The following is an 18,141-nucleotide window of genomic DNA, read 5'->3' on the forward strand; positions in this document are numbered from 1 at the left end:
CATTTGTCTTATAAATGAGTCTCTCTCGTCACTTTTTATTGTCTTATTTTTAACACATTGCGTTTCTGTCGGCTCACATGGGGGTCATTCTGAAGCGTGAAATGAAGTGGGAGTCCCAAACTTAGCCCTGACCCCAGACATCGATATGAACACTTTCCCAGTGCCTGTGTGTCGGGCCACCGCCCCGTGGAGCATTCCTGCCCTATCGCTGTCCTCTGTGAGCGCAGGCACTGCCGACAGGACTGGACTGTGTCACTGCATTGTGACAGAGAGAGACTGGAGCTCCCAGCCCTAATTTGTTGCTGACCAGCGGTCTGCTTTCTGTTACACAACCCCAGTGATAAGATGCAGATTCATTCCGTCTTTCTTCTTTTTCCACTCAGGCCAATGAACTCTTTTGTGTCTCTTTGTGAAACTATGACCCCAGCCAGGCCCTCCCTGTGAAAATGCTGAAGATAAATGACTTGTCTGCAAGGTGATGCCTGCTGCTCGCTGACAGTTTCAACCCAAATAAAGTATGACATGCATTGTGTTGGCTTCGGGCCTGTTAGAGTTTGTTGTCTCAAAGGCTTTTCGCCTAGTCAGACATCTTAAAAGAGGAAAGAGATTAAGTCAGGACAGGGTCTCCACTGGGCCCTTGTGCGATAAGAACGTCCTGGCTGCTCAGGGAATACCTTCATGTTTCACATTCTTTATATGCATCTGGAAAAGGAAGGGAATAATTTGAAAACCGAGTGCACTGGGAGCTCCCACGAGACTGCGGTAACTGTTTGAGAGATGACTAATAGACTTCATCGGATAGAATAGTTGGCGTTGAATTAGTCAAAGCGACGGTTTGGCTGTGCCGTTCTCTGAGGGAATGGGTTCTGTTTCAACTAACCTCCATAGTTGATTAACAGTCCCCAAGAGGTTACTCGTTTAAACCAATAGTGATGAAGATATGAAAGCTGCCTTGTAGCAGCCTGATTGCAGCTGATACATGATGTCTACCAAAGTATGTGTATGTACATTAAGCATATTTCCTCAGATTTGTGTTGCATGACACAAAATATTAGTTAGTACCTTGTCCAGATCACTCCCTATTTCTGGTTAACATCTTTTCATTCTTGTTTACTTACGGTCTGCCCACGGTCTGGTCTCTGGTACCTCTGGGCAAGCTGAACTTTATATACTTCCTAGAAAGCATAATGCATGATATATCTGTCTATTTTCAGTTGTTAGAAAGTAGCTTTTTTTTAATTCTATGAGTTGATGATGTTCAATTCCACCTATATTATTACCCTATTTTTTGCAATGGGAGGCACTTGTATTTGGACTGTTTGAACGCTTTTTAGTGTTTAATTTTGAATTAATTTAGACAAAATAGTTTAATATTGACATTTATCTGTTACATGTGATTTGTTGGTGCATCCCTGGTACTCTATCTACAAGCTAAGCTACGCTATTAACTTCATGAATTATACACAGTATACTTCAGCAATTTAATGTATATTTTATTTTCTAGATGAATGTGTGCTATATTATACTATAGCTTTGAAGTAGTGGAAAAAAAATGAACGATTACCTTGTTGAAATAACAAAATTAAATTATGATTGTAAAACAATGTGACATTGTGAAATGTATATTCCATATCTCAGACCCTCTGATTTAGCTCCTTTCAGTGTACAGGGAAAACCACAATGCAATGAAAAAGAGGCACTGCCAATCTAAATGGCAGGCTTTGCTAGATGGGAGTGTTAAGCCTTACGGATCAAACCACACTTCGCTTTACCAAATAATTTCTCACAGAGTGCAGATCCTTCACCCCTGAACTTTTTTAATCATCAGCTGATGAAGTAGTCCAAGTCTCTGAGATGGAGGAGTCGTGTTATGCTTGGAAAGCCTTCTTGACTTCGGCAGTCTTGAAGACCATATGTGAATCGACCATGTCCTTCCCAGCTTTTAATAAATCCAGATAGCTCTGTTATTTTAGCCTTTTTCTGAGGCTGTAGATCGAAGTAGTGGGGAACGAAAATATTATGGTCGTCCACCATAAATTCTGTGAGCTCTGGAAAGCCACAAAACCCTCTCTTTGTTTCACTGAGTCCATCTTACAGTGTAATGAGAAAATCAGGCTTAGGATTGCCATGCTGGTGGGATCCCTGGACGAGAACAGAAGGTGGAAAAGTTGATACTCTCTCCTCTTCTTCCATCCCTCTTTATATTCATTCTTGCACCCCTTTGCTTCCATTTTTTATGAACTGATGCATATTTAACCATGTGTCTTATTTAAAATAAACTGGATCTCAAACCATCCATTAGATCTAGTCTGGAAGTTGCACACTCTTAAAGGTGATATCTTGTTTATATTGGTCTAGGCAATGAGGTTGTTGAAATGAATGAGAACATTAACAGATAGCTTTTACAGACTATGATAGACCTCCCCTAGAGGGTGACCAGTACTATATAAATCAGTTAATCATCTGATTGCAAAATGGCCGCCATAATAAGATTACTTTCTCAATGTAAAATCCAAAGTATACTTCAGTTTTCATGCGAATGCTTAGTGTACTACTTGTAACTCTGAAAAACGTTTTTTGCGCTGTTCCTTTTCAAATGTTATAACTGGAAAAAAGGGTAAAATAGGGTCCAAATGGATGCAATAGACTTTTCATTAAGACCCTAAGGAATCATTTAAAAAATGGACATCTGATTACCCCTTTAACTAGTTGCTTATTAGTGTGCCTATTGTTACCATATTGGCTGTTTAATATTCTGCATGACTATATTCTACATCCAATAAACTCAACAATTACCTAACTATTAATATGCAACAAATTGATCGAGTTTATTGAAGAAAGAGTCATATAACGGTTTGTTAATAATAAGAAATAGGCCTTAAAATTAAGTGTGACCAAATGCTAGTTCTTGCTGTAGTAGTCGCACTGTGCCTTCACCTTCCCAGGACCTAGATCTAGACCTGATTATTTCACATATGATAAATATTATGTATATTATATGTGCAGCAACAGTATTTTCTTACATGCTTATATGCAGCATGTCTGTGGAAGTATTAGCAAAAGAAAGTCTCAGTACTTGCTCTGTCACAGCAGCAGCATATCAGATCTGCCAAGACCAAACTCATCAACATTGTCATATACATTACGATGTTAACACTCTGAGAGTTGTAATAACATAGCTACAGTTGTGCTTTGCTCTTCTTTTCCTCTCAGTATCATGAATTAAATGAATGTCTGTTGTTTCAATAGGCACATACGTATTATGGTGATGATGAAATTTACGCCACACACCGCTTATAAAAACCAAAGTATGTTTAGGTTATCAAATATAAATCAGCATCATGTGATCTTAACATGGTCAACCTCATAAAACAAAACCATTTTATTAAGCTTATAATACAACTATGGTCTTCATCTTGTGTGAGATTATTAAACAAAAACTAAAAATACTAAAAATAAAAAGGTTAAATCTTTGAGTTTTGTAGTATTCTAAATCAGCTGTAACTGACCCAACCAGAGAGAAAGAAGGATGTAAAAATCCATTTGAATGTTGAAGAAAACTCTAATAGCATTAACCCTAACACCCTGGGGATAACTAGTGCTGTCCAGAGACTAGCCAGAACATTCGTGTCTTTGTGCGTTGAGCGAGAGAGAGCCCCTCTTCACCAAGCATGGACTTTGATTTAAAGCGCACTACGAAGCCCCACAGTAATTTGTGCAAAAAGGAAAACACAGACATTTACTGTGCCGATCCAGATATGTTTAGTGGCCATATACCAGCCCATCTGGTTTCATTTTAATCCAGTTGGAGTCACACATGAAATTATACTTGGCTGTCTTCATTTTATTAGTCAGCTTTGATTTATGACCTTCAAAGTAAAAAATAATTGGCCGACATTGGATGTCTTTTATAAGACTTGTTCGGGGGCAAACACGAAAAGCTGGAAAATGAGTCGAAACAGAAGGAATGCATGACGTTATGGCTTGAGAGTGAGCAGAGCTCCAGCCGAGCTTCATTGTGTATTTTTACAACAGGCGCCTCTTTGGCCAGCTATGTTCTGCCATGCCAAGGACTTGTGTACACAGCATCAAACAGGTCATGTAACTTTTGGATAAAAAAACATCTTCATGCGATAGGTCAGCGAGTAGAGCAAATATTCAGCTGTGAAGCAGTCGGGGCCATGGGAGAGCGCTTGGCGTTCTGCTAAAAGAGCTTTATATGGGTGCGGAGGCATTCGAAATGCGCTTCCAGAAACTTTCGTCAGAAATAATGTCAAGTTCACAGATGTCACATCTGCATATGTAATCAATGGGGACTTTTTTTTTCCAGCCGTTCTCAGATATTTTCCAAGTAATTCTACTTAACTCGGGGGCAGTTTCTGCATTCAGCTCTAGTAACTTATAGCACTACAGGCTTCAACTTTTCACTTTATCTTCCTCCATCTATCCCTCTCTGACACTGCATACTATGCCAGCAGGCATCAGGACAGCATTATGGGAAGTGCTGGTAAACAAGCGTGCGGAGTCACTGTGTGGTGTCTTCACAGAGCACTGACTCATTGACGCCCAGGCAGACTATGTGACTAGGCCTGTAGTGGGAGGTAAATACATCTTGGAAGCAATAGATTATCATTAGATTTTTGAGATGACAAATTAAGGGAAATATTTATGTTTTTCAGACAAGAATTTCAGTGCCTTTGAACCAACACTTGCATAGCCACCGTAGAATAGCATTTGTTTCACTTGAAGAATATAACTGCATATTGAACATCAGTTTATGTGTTTGCTCACTATAACTTTTTAGGAACCGAACTGTCGTTTATTGTTTAGGACTCCACTGACTTACACCGTACAGGGTTTTTTTTTTTCAAAATGTTTGTGTTCCACAAGAAAGATCTGAACTGGACTGCGCACAAGCACATTCTCTACGAAGTGTCCATTATGGTTACAGACATTGTTAAATTCTGTAGTTACTTAACTGCAGAGTCAAGCTGATCTTCTGTTATCTCAGACATTTGCATACAATTGCATTTTGCCACATATTTGCAGCTGCAGAGTACTTTCAAATAGTTTGTGAAGCAACCATTACCCACTGCATATTCACCATGGCAGAATGAGTGAATAATAAATGTATCAATACATACATGACGGCCAGTGCATTTAAAAGAACGGCATAAATAATTCTGTAATGATTTTTGCAGACGAAGTAGAAGTAGTGTTTGAAGATTAACATTTTAGTGCATATATATTGGAAATTCTCACCTCGTGATTATAGTTTTCAGAGAATATTTCAGTGCACCCGAAGCTCAGAACGGACTCAAAAATTCCACAAATGCATATGATTGGAGCTACATTATGGAAACTTGTTTCAGCAATAGAAAAAAATGTTTTCGATTTTCACTTAGAAATGTGAGATATAAACTTGATAAGAGAACTGCGAGAAACAAAGCCTGATTTTTTTTGTGTGTGTGTGGCAGAAATGGGCTTCCGTACTACATGCAGCTCCCATACAAATCTGCATTAGTGAAAAAAAAAACACTTTGCATGCCTGCTGAACATTTTTTCTGAATACTTGCTTCTGTTCTTGTCCTTGGCCACTACTTGTGAGACTTTGCATTGTGCACAGTGTATGAATGATGGTTTAAATGAAGGGAGAGTGGAAAGTGGGGAAAAAGAGAAAGAAAAAACAGGCGCATCTGCGAGAGAGATATTTTGCACACCTTCAAAAGCGGAAAGCAGCAGATCGAGAACATTTTCTTTTTCTTTTTTCAGTTTTGGAAGGCAGCCTAAAAATGTGCCTGTCGCAGATGTTTCAACAGAAGGTGTTTGCATGCTGTTCGTTAATACACTGCCATACGGGACACAGTATGACCACCACAATACCCAGTAAGTAACACTCTCTGTGTGTGGAGCAGAGAGCCAACTTTACCTTCTGTTTTTGGGGGAACTTATACCCTGTGGATTGAGACATACCTTTCTACTGCTGCATTGCCCATGACTGATAATGGCATGTGGGAAGTGGTTCGGGGAAGATGGGAGCAAGGCTCTTCCTGGAGTCTAAGAATGTGTGAAGGGCTTAAGACAATCACTCAACCTCAACATAAGGGAAATTTTTAGTGAGTTTTCGTGCCTGTAGTTTCTCCAGTGGTTTTTAGAAGCGAGCGTGTCATGAGTTCATTTGGCCATCTATATAACACAAAAACAAGGGATTTAATGAAAAAACAACTTAAATGATGTATGAGGATGAACTTTTAAATGAGACACGTCCTTGTTTCCCATACTGAGGAATCCATCTGTCTTCAACTGTTTTGATTCCAGTTCAGTCCATGTAGACCAGCTTCACATTTTCCTCTAGACATGTTGTTCATATTATTGAAGAAATTGATGCATTCCTGTTGCAAAATTCATAGGGTATATGTTGCATTTTCTTTAGTCATTTTTTACAGTACAGAATTTCAAATTAATTATTGAAGCCGCAGAAACAAAACACCAATGGAGTATTTTTTTTCATGAGTTCCCTAAAATCCCACTCCGTACTATGCTACAGTATCCACAAATAGAGATATATTGTTTGGGGGTTTTTTAGCTGTAAAAATGTCTCAGACCAGCCTAAAATGGTCTAAATGCTGTTTACCTGAGGAGTGTGCTATTAGTATAATTCTTTTAAACTAAAAGTAGAAAAGTTCATTTTAGTCTATTTTTATGTAGTTCTCAGAAATGGTCTTTATCTACTTCTCAGAAATATATGTGACATAACATTTAAATATACTTGACTTACACTTCTAAATATCTCATTCAAAATATTAGACTTGCAGTCTAAATATATATCTAAATATATATATAGCTATAGGACTTGTTCTCCTAGAATTCAGTCATTGTTATCATCTGTACAGAATCGAAAAAACAAACAAACACACAGGTCATGAAAACCCAAAACAAGAGATGCTTCTACATTTATTTTAACATGATCATCAGACATAAAACAGCATCAGAACTAACTGTGTAACGTTATGGAATATAATGTTGATTAATGAGAGGTTTGGTGTGTTGATCGTCTCCATCTACGATTTGATTGCCATTCTGAATCCAATTCATATTTATATATTTATTTAACTTACCCACATTCAAGAGTTCTGATAATGCATGAAACTAAAATTGAATGTTTTTACAAGCAGTGTGTGTATGTCTCTGTTTGTCTGGTTCCTGTGACAGGGATCATCTAGGTGTTCTGGTCTCTGATGAAGGTCATCTCTTGGTGCTGATCCACAACCTGAACTGGATATGAACTGAGAAAGAATAAGAATAAGAAAGAAATAGACTAATATTCGCGTAGATGAAATTCTTTTTACAGTGTAACTAGTACATATTGTGTGTTATGGAGAGTGTTCCTGGTTCCGTCTGATCTAAAAAATGCAGCCTAACAATCCTTTAATGGATTTTTACAATAGAAGCGTATTAGTGTGTTATTTGTAAGCAAGGTTAAAGAGATGGGTCTTTAATCTAGATTTAAACTGACAGAGTGTGTCTGCCTCCCGAACACTGTTAGGGAGATTTGTTGTATTGAACAGCTAAACCATTCAGGGCTTTATACAGTAAGTAATTAACAGCACAGTGTTCTAGGTTATTACACGTGGGTTTTTTTATTTATTTTAGTTCCAAGTAGTATTGTATAGTACACTTACAAGTATATTACTAGTACACTGATATTTGTATAATAAAGTATACTTAAAAATATACTTGCACTTTACTAATAAAATAAATTAGTAGTATACTACTTTTTAGTAAAGGTAACAGTGGTTGTTAGTTTCATCGCACTCTATTGGTAACGAAGTAACTTTAGGCCATATTTGCTTTTAACAAACACACCCCTGGTCCGTAAGATCAACCAAGATGATATTTAGCTGGATTATCTTCTCAGCCAGCTGGACTCCTAGTCGTCCCTGATGTAAAGACTTACTTAATCCAGCCCAGTTTATTTAAGATGGACTCACAGCCTGCATAAATTGGGACTACCAGGCTAAACAGGTTAAAAAAAAGCCAGGTAAGATCAATAAACCTGTTAGGCTTAATGAAGATGTTTTGTCAGCAGTTCGAAACCATCAAAACACAGCATATTAATAAGCTTAGCCAGGCGGGGAGACCAGCTAACCACATTAAGCTGGTTTAATCTGGCCAACCTTGTTTGTGTTTTGGCTTTATGGTCTTTGAAAAGGGCAAGAGGGGAGGAAACAGCTCTGTGTCTGTTCAAAATCGTCATCCGTGTTTGTGATGACACTAAGTGGAAGCGGGAAAGCCGGGCCATCCCGCCGGTTCCCACTGTGCCCTGTTTAAAAGGAAGTCCCCAGTGTCACGGCTTGTGCTGGAAGACCCAGAGGGGACATTCCCAGGCTGTTTTCCAATACCGACATGGGATGGAAGTGTGTGAAGTGGGTTTTATAATGCAGTCACAAGCACTCGTGACAGGCTCAGAGGCCACCAGAGACTGTAAAAACGAACACTCCGCCTTTTAACCTAATTCTGCTCCAGTGCATTACATCTGCTGAAACCCACGCAGCATGCGGCCTGCTCTCAATTACGGCATCTCCTCTCTTTCATCTGCTGAGAGTCTCTCTGACTTTCCAGAACAGATGCAGATATTGAGTAATTGAGACCGTCCCTGAATTCTTGGATGAGTGTCAAGAAGGTTTAACGTGACACAGTGGTTTGAATGTGTGGAAAACGTTTGGCACAGCATACTGAGTGGCACTTGATTGCTTATCTTTTGCATCTCAACAGAATGATTCTCACTTATTTATGCTCTCCAAACACTAAGGCAAGTTAAATGCGTGAGTCAGCTTGAGAGTTTTTGTCACAGCATTGAGGAGTAACTAACTAAACGTAGTGACACTGGTTATCTACAGAACATTTTTCAATTGAGTCATAATAGATCAGATGTTGTTAGTGCTTCTCTTCCTGTAAGACGTTGACAGTGAGTAGCTAAATCGTCCCCCTTTAGGACCTAGGACAAAATTGGGGAAAAATCAAGCCTGCTGCCTGAAAATATCTGCTCTTTTCTATGTAGCGTTTATATAAATGTGGTGAATTTAAATGGTTGGTCATTGTACAACATTTGCGGGGCATTTTATTAAAGCTATTATTTAGAATTATTATAGTATTTAAAGAATTCTTCTTCTTTTTTTTTTTTTTTTTTTTTTTTTTTTTTTTTTACAAAATATCACATTAAGCTAAATATTATTGCTCAAAATCATTTCGCCACTTGTTAAATTAATGATGGTGATTTGGCAAGTGATTATCTGATATTTGACCATTTGATATATATTGAATATATTGTCTATAAAAATAATTCATTTAAATTACGTCCTCTTAATATTTTTGTAGTTATACATGTGCGCACACACACTGACTGCATTTATTTGATCAAAATAAAAAAAAAATTATTTAATAATGTTACTCTAATTGAGATTCCCATTGTTTTGCGCCACATAATGCCTTATTACTAATAAAATATAAATCACCGATTTAAATTCATATTGCTGGATAAACAGTTTATATCCAATAAATTTCCAATGCATTGGATGGATTGCCCATTGCACAATTACAACATTGTTTATTCAACAACATCAAAGCATCATTACTTTTGACCACGTTAATGTGATCCGGTACACTCTCTATTTTACACTTGAATAAAAATGTCCTCAAATTTTGACATATTGCATATTTGTTTCTCCGCTTCTCTCATTGACTTGCAAATGCATAGGAGGAGGGGAAAAAAAAATCATCAGTTATTAAAATTCAGGCAATGTATTCCTGTGTCTGCATTCTATTTGAGAAACGTTATTAATTTCATATATCAAGTTTGGAGCGGCCATCTGTTCGCTCTGCACTGCTGCACCTCCCTCCATCTGCCCGGCTTTAGCAGGAGAACGAGAGAGAGAGAGGAAAGTAGAAGTGCATTCGCTCTGGTGCCATGGGCTCAGGCATCATGGGGAAGTTTCAGCGCGACTTTTTGATTTGTCACTCATCAGAAGCCGGGCGTCGCAGACCTGCCCTCGGTTCCTCTATCCCCAGATACACACTTGCTACTCGCTTTCAATAACCAGCCTTGCCACCGTCACCCCCGTTCCTACTTCTCCCTTCCTCCTCCTCCTGCTCTTCTTCCTCTTGCCTCTTTGTTTTCGCTCTCTCTTGTCCCCCAACCCCCCTCCACATCCCTCCCTCCGTATCTAGAGGAAGCAGATTGTGAAGCCGGCACAGTGAGATGTGTCCCTGCCACAGTTAATTTAGCATCTGTGCCTCCATGAATATGAATACATTTACAAGTCTTGGATATAATTAGGCACTGAAGTGTGGAGAGGGGCATGCAGCTCCAGGTGGGAAGAAAGATGCTGGGAAAACAGGTTGGGCTGCGGAGACTCGCAGACAGGTGACCTTTGTAAACAGCTCACATGAATCCTGGACTGAGCGAGATTGGAAATAAAAACACCAGAACGATTGTATTTCTGTCAGTATTAATGTTTACGCAACACGGCGATGGCGTGTTTCGCTCAAGCGCGTTACGAGCTGACAAATGTGTGTGTGTGTGTGTGTGTGTTGTGTGCGTGCATATATGCTTCTGTTTCCATTCAAAGCCTGTGCCTGCTTCACTGCCAGTCCAGAATGAACATTGTCTGCGATAAGTGAGTCAATAAGTCATTTCTGATGATATTTTATTTACCGAGGCACTCTGCCATCCAGACACAGGGGAGGAACATGCTCCAAAATGGCTAATGTTGTGTAGTTTTACCATATGCTGCTGTGTTCCAGCTTTAGCAAGCTGTAACAGCATTACAGCACTGTTCATTTGACATCATACATAATGTAATCTTGTAATAATGTAATGGGGAATAAAAAATCTGGCATGTTGACACTTAGTTTTTGTCAAAACAGTATGTTTAGATGAAAATAGTAAGTCTTAAATGCACTTCCAGATATTCTGAATTAATGCATAGCTTGTGTTCAGTAGTGGGCTGTTCATTTTAAGGATTCAAAGTAAAGATTGTTTTCCAGTAGTTCAAATGTTGATTCGTACTCACTTGCCCTGCCACAAAAGAATGAAAATTATTTTTAGAAATACATTTTTACATTTGCAGTAATAATATATTTTATTCATTCTATGTAAAGTATTAATTTGCTTCTTCAGCATTAATTCTGTAATGTTAAATCATATATTTATTCATCTAAATTTGATCTATTAGTGTAAATTATTATAGTTATTAAAAACAATATAGTTATTGAATACAGTTAGAGTAGTAATAACATCTACTGACTTGCCCTACAACATCTACTTGTCAGTTGAGTTTACTTCTAGTAAAAAAGGAAAATCCTATTTATTTAAATTTATGAAGCTACAAGAAGACTTTTTGTGCACAAAGAAAACAAAATAACGACTTTATTCAACAATTATTCTTCATACCAGTCTTCGACACACGCTCACGAGTGTAACAAGATTTGTGAGTATGGTGCTGTTGAAGCACAAGCCAGTGTTATTTGGTCGAACCGTTTGATATTTGAATGAACTGAGTTGTATGATTGTCAAAGAAAAGCCTTGTGTTTATCACTGCATAGTTATCTTACAGCTCTTTGTTATTGCTCATTAACATATTGTACACCAATCCAGCACAAGTGGATTAATATTAAATTGACCTTCACTTGAAAGAAGTCAAAAACAAAGGGAAAAAAAGAGGTTAAAGTTAGTGATAGCCTCAGAGTTAGCGCTCGCTCACAGCATGAGATGATGAGAGATAATTGAATTCAGATGCAGCCATGTGGGGTGACTCACTGATAAGAAAGAGTTTTATAGCTGAATTATGTCAAAGCTCTGTAAAATAAATCACATCAAAGTAATAAAATAAAGGCATTAAAAGAGGAAAGGGTACATGTAATTAAAGTCACACACCAGGCCCCTGCTGGAATTGCCTCGGTGGGGTCTGGATACCTGAGGAGACTGAAAAATTACATTTGACAGTTCGTCTTCAAGGAGGTTACATTTATCTTTCAGTCAACTTTGTTTTCTTCCTGAAACTTAGATGATAGCCGTGAATCAATTCTGAGCAGATGAGTGATTCAGACCGCTGCCTCATAGTAGGCGTAACATTTTCTTGTTAATGGACTCAAGTCTTTCAGTGTGAACCGCACAATTTAACATCCCTTTGATCACTGTTAGCTCAGGAGCTGATGGTTTCTTTCATCTTCTCAATCTGTCTTTTTTTTTCTTCTTCTCTTTTCACAGTGTATTAAAGCACCAGGGTAAACTCTGAAGTCTTTCTCTGGTTGGAGATGAAGCTCAGTATGGGGCTTGCGAACACTTTTATGGGCAGATGGTGCCAGTTCAACAGGTGCATTTGGGCCATAGTGCCAAGCATCTTGCACTTCTTCTCTCTCCCTATTCCTCATCTTTCTTTCTTTTGTGTTTACTGTGTCACAATCAAAAGTGATGGGAGTAAACAGAGCAGTTTTAATGATCATTACCTCCATATTCCTTTATTTTGCTCCATCTGAAGCATCACCACTATGCCAGGATGCAACAGTAACCATTTATTGTTTATATCTGGCTCCTCAAAAAAGACAGAGTTTGAGTGCTTTCCAGCTTTAATTTGAAAACCAGCCCATTTCAATTGAGTCTATCCTTCACCCTCTGCGCATCTTTTATACGCTCTTAATTTCTCTATCAATTAATGTCTGTCTCCTGACTTCACTTTTAGAGTTGGCGACTTCTGTAAAACTGAAGTTTGAGAATTTGTTCCAAAGACGTTCCAAGTATCAGAGTGTTGTTCTTTGGCGGTTGGAATTGGGTCAAGGAGGTTAATGATGTAATCTAGTGCTGATGGAAGGAAACGGGTAAAAAGGGGGCAGAAAATATTGCCTTGCTTTAGTTGAATCTTTGTCACTCGAAATTACAGAACTGTCTTCTATCAGGAGGGCTTGAAGTGGCCGTTAAAAAAATTAAAGCAGTAAGTGAGACAAACTTTCCAACCAATGTGCATTGCATCAAGTCAGGTGCCAATCGATCTGTGAAGGCCTGCATACGTTTTAAAGATACGTTTTTTGTTTGGGCAAACAGAAAGTCCCATTCCAAACTTATGAAACTGGTGGAGCTAATAGTGCTGTGTTAGGATTTTTAAACGAACCCCTCAGAGATGCGGTGCAGAGTGCACTTTTTGGGTGAATTAATCATCATGCAAATAGTTTACTCATAGTTGATTCTGCAATGAGCCAAAAGAATACAGAATACTGTAAAAAAAGAAAGAAAGAAAGAAAGAATAGTTTGACTTGAAAATTCACCCCAACCTTCTTGGAGTTTTTGTACACTTTTCATTTAATTGAAACTTCAGTCATATCTGCATAAATTTGGCATAACAATTCAATTCAATTTCTCTTTTGGGAAAATGTTATTTGTGTGTGCTGAATATTTGCTGAATGTTCAGGTACAAAATGAATGAGTAATAAAGGGTGGGCTTGCCAGCTCAGTGAAGAAGCAGCTCTGACTTCAGCACGTTGACATTGACCTCTAGAAAGTTCCTCTTTTGTCCCGGGCATCAGCGGCGTGCCAAAGCTGCAGTCTGTGCCCTGTGAGCTGGCAGTGCCAGCAGGCTGGAGATAGAAGAGGGTGGCACAGGCCATCTGGGATATCTCCAGGAGATGCACGGCACGCCTCACACTCATCAGCAGGTTTGAATTTGCACCATAATCACAAACAGATGCTCTCTTCCTCCTCCACCGCCCTCCTTCTGCCTTCTTTCTTCCCTCGGTTTGGCTCAGTGTGAAACCTTTGACCTTCACCACATTCAGAGGAAAAGCCTGACCTGATCAAGGGGTGAAAGGAAGGGAAGTGTTGGCCCAAAATGTTAATGTATTTCATGTATAATCCAACACAATGTTAAATGAAGTCTGTTTGATGTTATATCTCTTTTTATCTCTCCCACCGCATGACCTGCGGACTGTGTTCTATTTGTGTGAAGAGTGAGGCTTCTGTACTTCCCTCCCACTGTCAGGATTCCCATGTAGGCCTCTCGACAATGTCATATCTTCTTTCTTTTTTTTGAGTGAACTAAAAGAAGAGCTTTAGGTGTTCATCAATTTACACGTTGAATTTTCAGCGTGAGTGAACTAGAAAAGTGGAATCTTTTAAAACTTTATGAAGCTTTACAACAAAATCACTCAACCAACTAAGTGTCTTTTTAAAGCAGCTATAAGATAAGCTGATCGACTAGCGTCTTGAGTGCTGTTATTAAAGGTTTCTCAGACTATCTGGATCCACAAGAGCCCTGCGGATGATGAATAGTTTCTTTTTGTTGTTTTCTTGCAGAGTGCAAAGTTTCGTTTGAGAAACGTCTTTGTCTATTCTGGCCCTGTTGCTCCATGCGCAACCAATTAAAATATCTGGTGAATTTATTTATTAATTTCTAAATTTCTCATGCTATTTTCTCAATTTTTAGATTTAGATCATATTTACTTAAAGTTAATCCTGTTAAAGTCCATTTTCCCACAAAAGATGTATAGAAAAAAGTCGTTCAATTCTATCTGGGCTTGTACATGGCACAGTGCATTAGTCTTGATGTGTAGGGACTTCTCTATGTACATAATAAAAGTCAATAAATAAAAAAAATGAAGCACTTCTGCTCGGTAAAGCTGCTTAGCTATCTGTCGCGCCCCACCCTTCAAGTTTCCGTAATCACATTAAGACCTTTGCTTCTAACCTCATGTCCAGTCGCTCGGCCGTCGCCACATGGGTTTTATCGATCCGGCAACTCTCGTGCTCAATGTTGCAGCACATCCCGTTGCCTGGCTAGCCTAATGCAGTCAATAATTGCCAGCGAAATGGCCGGTGCAGTCGAGACAACTTCATCAGCCGTGGGACTGGGGGGATGTAGCGAGGTGAGGTCTGGAGGGAACAGGGAGGTGGAGAAGAGCTGGCACCGCATCTCCGTCACAGCGCAGAACACCATCAGTGGCTCCCAGGGGCCAGGGATTAATGATTTGTGTCTTTCCGCTACAGTGGCACATTGTGTCGGCGCCACTGATAAAAAAAGAAAGCTCCCCCTTCCCCCAACATCTGGCAGCAGGCGTGCTGTAGCGCTCTATATTGGCTCTCAGCGGCAGGAGGATGCTCCTCTGCTTTTTCAGTGCCAGGGCTGTGGTTAACCAGGCCACGCTCTGGAAGAGGGCTCTTACTAGGAATGCACTGTGCTTATTTTCTTTGCTGACTGGTTTCAATGACTGGGAGGGTAGTATTAAGTGTACCCGCCAAAATGCACAGCAGATGCTGTCTGATGTAGCGCCTTCCTCCGAAATGGAGCGAGGATTTGTAGTCTCATGTTTTCATCATTTATTCATGCAGCATTATAAATTATCTATTGGTATTCATCAAATAAATGAAAAATACATGTAAATTCCAAAAGCGAGTTGTTACACAATGTCTATTATGTACTTTAGTATGTCTGCATCCAACAAGGACTGAATTCCCAGCACCACTTCAAAGTCAAATGAAATGTGTTCAGACATTGCTTTTGTTGCCTGGTTATTCAAGAAGTGTTTAAGGTTGCACTACAGGGCCTTTTGTCCTTGTAAGACATATCGATTCATTTCTCAGTTGCTAAGTAACCGCAATAATTACATCTTTTAAGCAGCCAGCCAATTATTTCCCTGATTTCGTGATGGCGTGATGAAGAGGCTTGTTTATGAGTGGTATTACTAAATTAAAAAGAAAGAATAATAATTAATCGTGTTGAAAGAATAAAAACCTCTCGCGCCATTTGCCGTTGTTCCTAAACATTTTGAAGTGACCGTCAACGCGTGCAGGCATGTGCTTTTGTTAACCAAAATTAGTAAGTGGCTTTGTTGCAGGGACACATAATAGGCATGTGAGGGGCATGCTGTTCTTGGGAAAATTTACAAAAACCTCAAATGTGACAAGATGCATTTTTACTGCTAATTTGATGCATTTCCTTTCCAGTGGCAGTCAAAAAAGGAAAAATATTTTCAAAATGTGTGATGTCAACTGATAAATATGTATATTTACATCAGAAATGCAGTCTTTTATTCATTTATATATCAGCTTTCCAAAAAACATTATTACTAACTAGTCAAGTATTAATGGGTGATATGAGTGAATAAATAAAATACATTTTAAAAAGATGGTATTTGCACACATTTTGCATGTCTGAGAATGTTTTAGTATTTATTTATTTTTGAAAATGTTCTCTATTTCCATGGTTAATGCTCAGCAAGAAAGCTAAATGAATACAGATTGACCTTTTCTAGCAAAATTTGTAGGAACCCTATTGCAAGTACATTTTCACAGTGAAACCTGCCATTAATCAAACCTATGTAAGCTTATCAGCAAACTTTAAATAGTACATAACAAATTAATGAAGCAACTTTATAACTTTATAACTAGCATAGCATACAAAAAAAATATATATCTAGAGCATTTAAAGGAATGGCCAATCAACGATTGTCGAAGTCTTGATTGTGTTGTGATTAACAACCTTTATACTGTTGAACGAAAATAATATATACCTCAGACTGGATTCTTCTGAAAGGACAAAGTCATACACACCTAGAATGCCTTGAGGGTGAGTAAAACATGGCGTAATTTTCGTGTTTGGGTGAACTAACCTTTTAAAAAGCAAATTCTGTAAAAGAAAATATCTCCCTTTGCATAGAACTTTGCGGTGGTTTATGCTTGAAAAGCAACATTACACACTACATAAGGATAAAAAGTGAAATCATAATCAAGGTCCCCTATAAAACAAAAAATGATAACATGTCCCTTTCAATAAAAATTTGCCTTCAAGTTGACATAAGCAAGGCACACACTACAAGATAATTGGGCCAATTTTGGCCTGAATTCTCCCCTTCTGACAGTCCTAAGTAAAGTCATCATTTTTACAATATCTAATTAATATTGTTTTAAAGTCATAACATGATATTCGAGTTGTATTGCCTCTAGTGTTCATTTCTTTTGGAAACTGCACTGATGTACTTATTGGTACGTATTTCGTGTCTCGCTAAAGAGCTCATGTACGCTTAATGCTATGAGACCCGATAGGTCATTTGTTTAACAGAAAACTGTTAAATCTATATATTTTTTAAAATCATTACTTATGCGGTCTCTTACATTTTGAACATCTTTTAATGTTCAATAGCCTTTGAAGGATTCCGAGGATTGTGTTTTGGTGTGTAAATGTGTAAAAAGGTGGCGGAAAATGCTGGTGATCCCCTTACATTCAGTTAAAAGAATGGCATCATGCTCCACTGGTCGGTGTTGTTTGTTTAGCTTGATGTATAATTAACTCTGAATCTGCCCAGCAATTCCTATTTTATATCATTTAATAAGACAGCACTCGTGCCTAATGGTGGAGTATGCTATTAAGTGTTTTTATGAGTCTCTTTTATTGTTTATGGAAATTGTTTGCTCTCTACTTACTTGAACGCAAGTGCAATGTGTCAATAATAAAATCTATAGTAATATCTAGTGTGGAGCTGCATTGCTGGAGCAGGATTGTCTGCATTGTCGCGGAGTTTAATGGGGTGGGGGAGCAGCTCTCCGTGAGCATTAGGTTTGGGGGGTGATTAGTCTCCGGTGCATTCCCGTTGATACGCAGCGTTTGACAGATCTGCACCCGGCATGGCAAGAAGGAACGTGCCACAGATGGCGTAATTAGAGGAAGCTGAGCCAGGGTGTGAAATTTATCTTTGATCAGCACCTTCTCGCCAGATTGTCATCTATGTTAATATGATGATAGCAGAGCAGAGATGGATGGAAACGCCTCGGCAGCCCGGGGTGGGAGTGAGTCCCTGCTCGTCTAATCTTAATTCTTTGTTCATCATGTTGAGGAAAAAAGAGATACTGCAGTGAATTCAGACCTTGAGCTCTCTTCAAAAGCCACAACACCATCATTAGAGACACCTGTGCTGTTGGAGGGAGTTTGGTACAACACTTTGGTTCTCGCCGCAGTTCTAGGGCCTGTGATGCAGAATCACAGAATTCAGTAAAAAGAATTTCATTTACAGAATCATGTGGAATGTAAAGGAATTTAGGTTGAGACAAAAGTAGGATATACAAACAACTATATGTATATATGTGTATGTATATATATA

Source organism: Puntigrus tetrazona, chromosome 19, assembly GCF_018831695.1.
Source record: "Puntigrus tetrazona isolate hp1 chromosome 19, ASM1883169v1, whole genome shotgun sequence".
Taxonomy (NCBI): domain Eukaryota; kingdom Metazoa; phylum Chordata; class Actinopteri; order Cypriniformes; family Cyprinidae; genus Puntigrus; species Puntigrus tetrazona.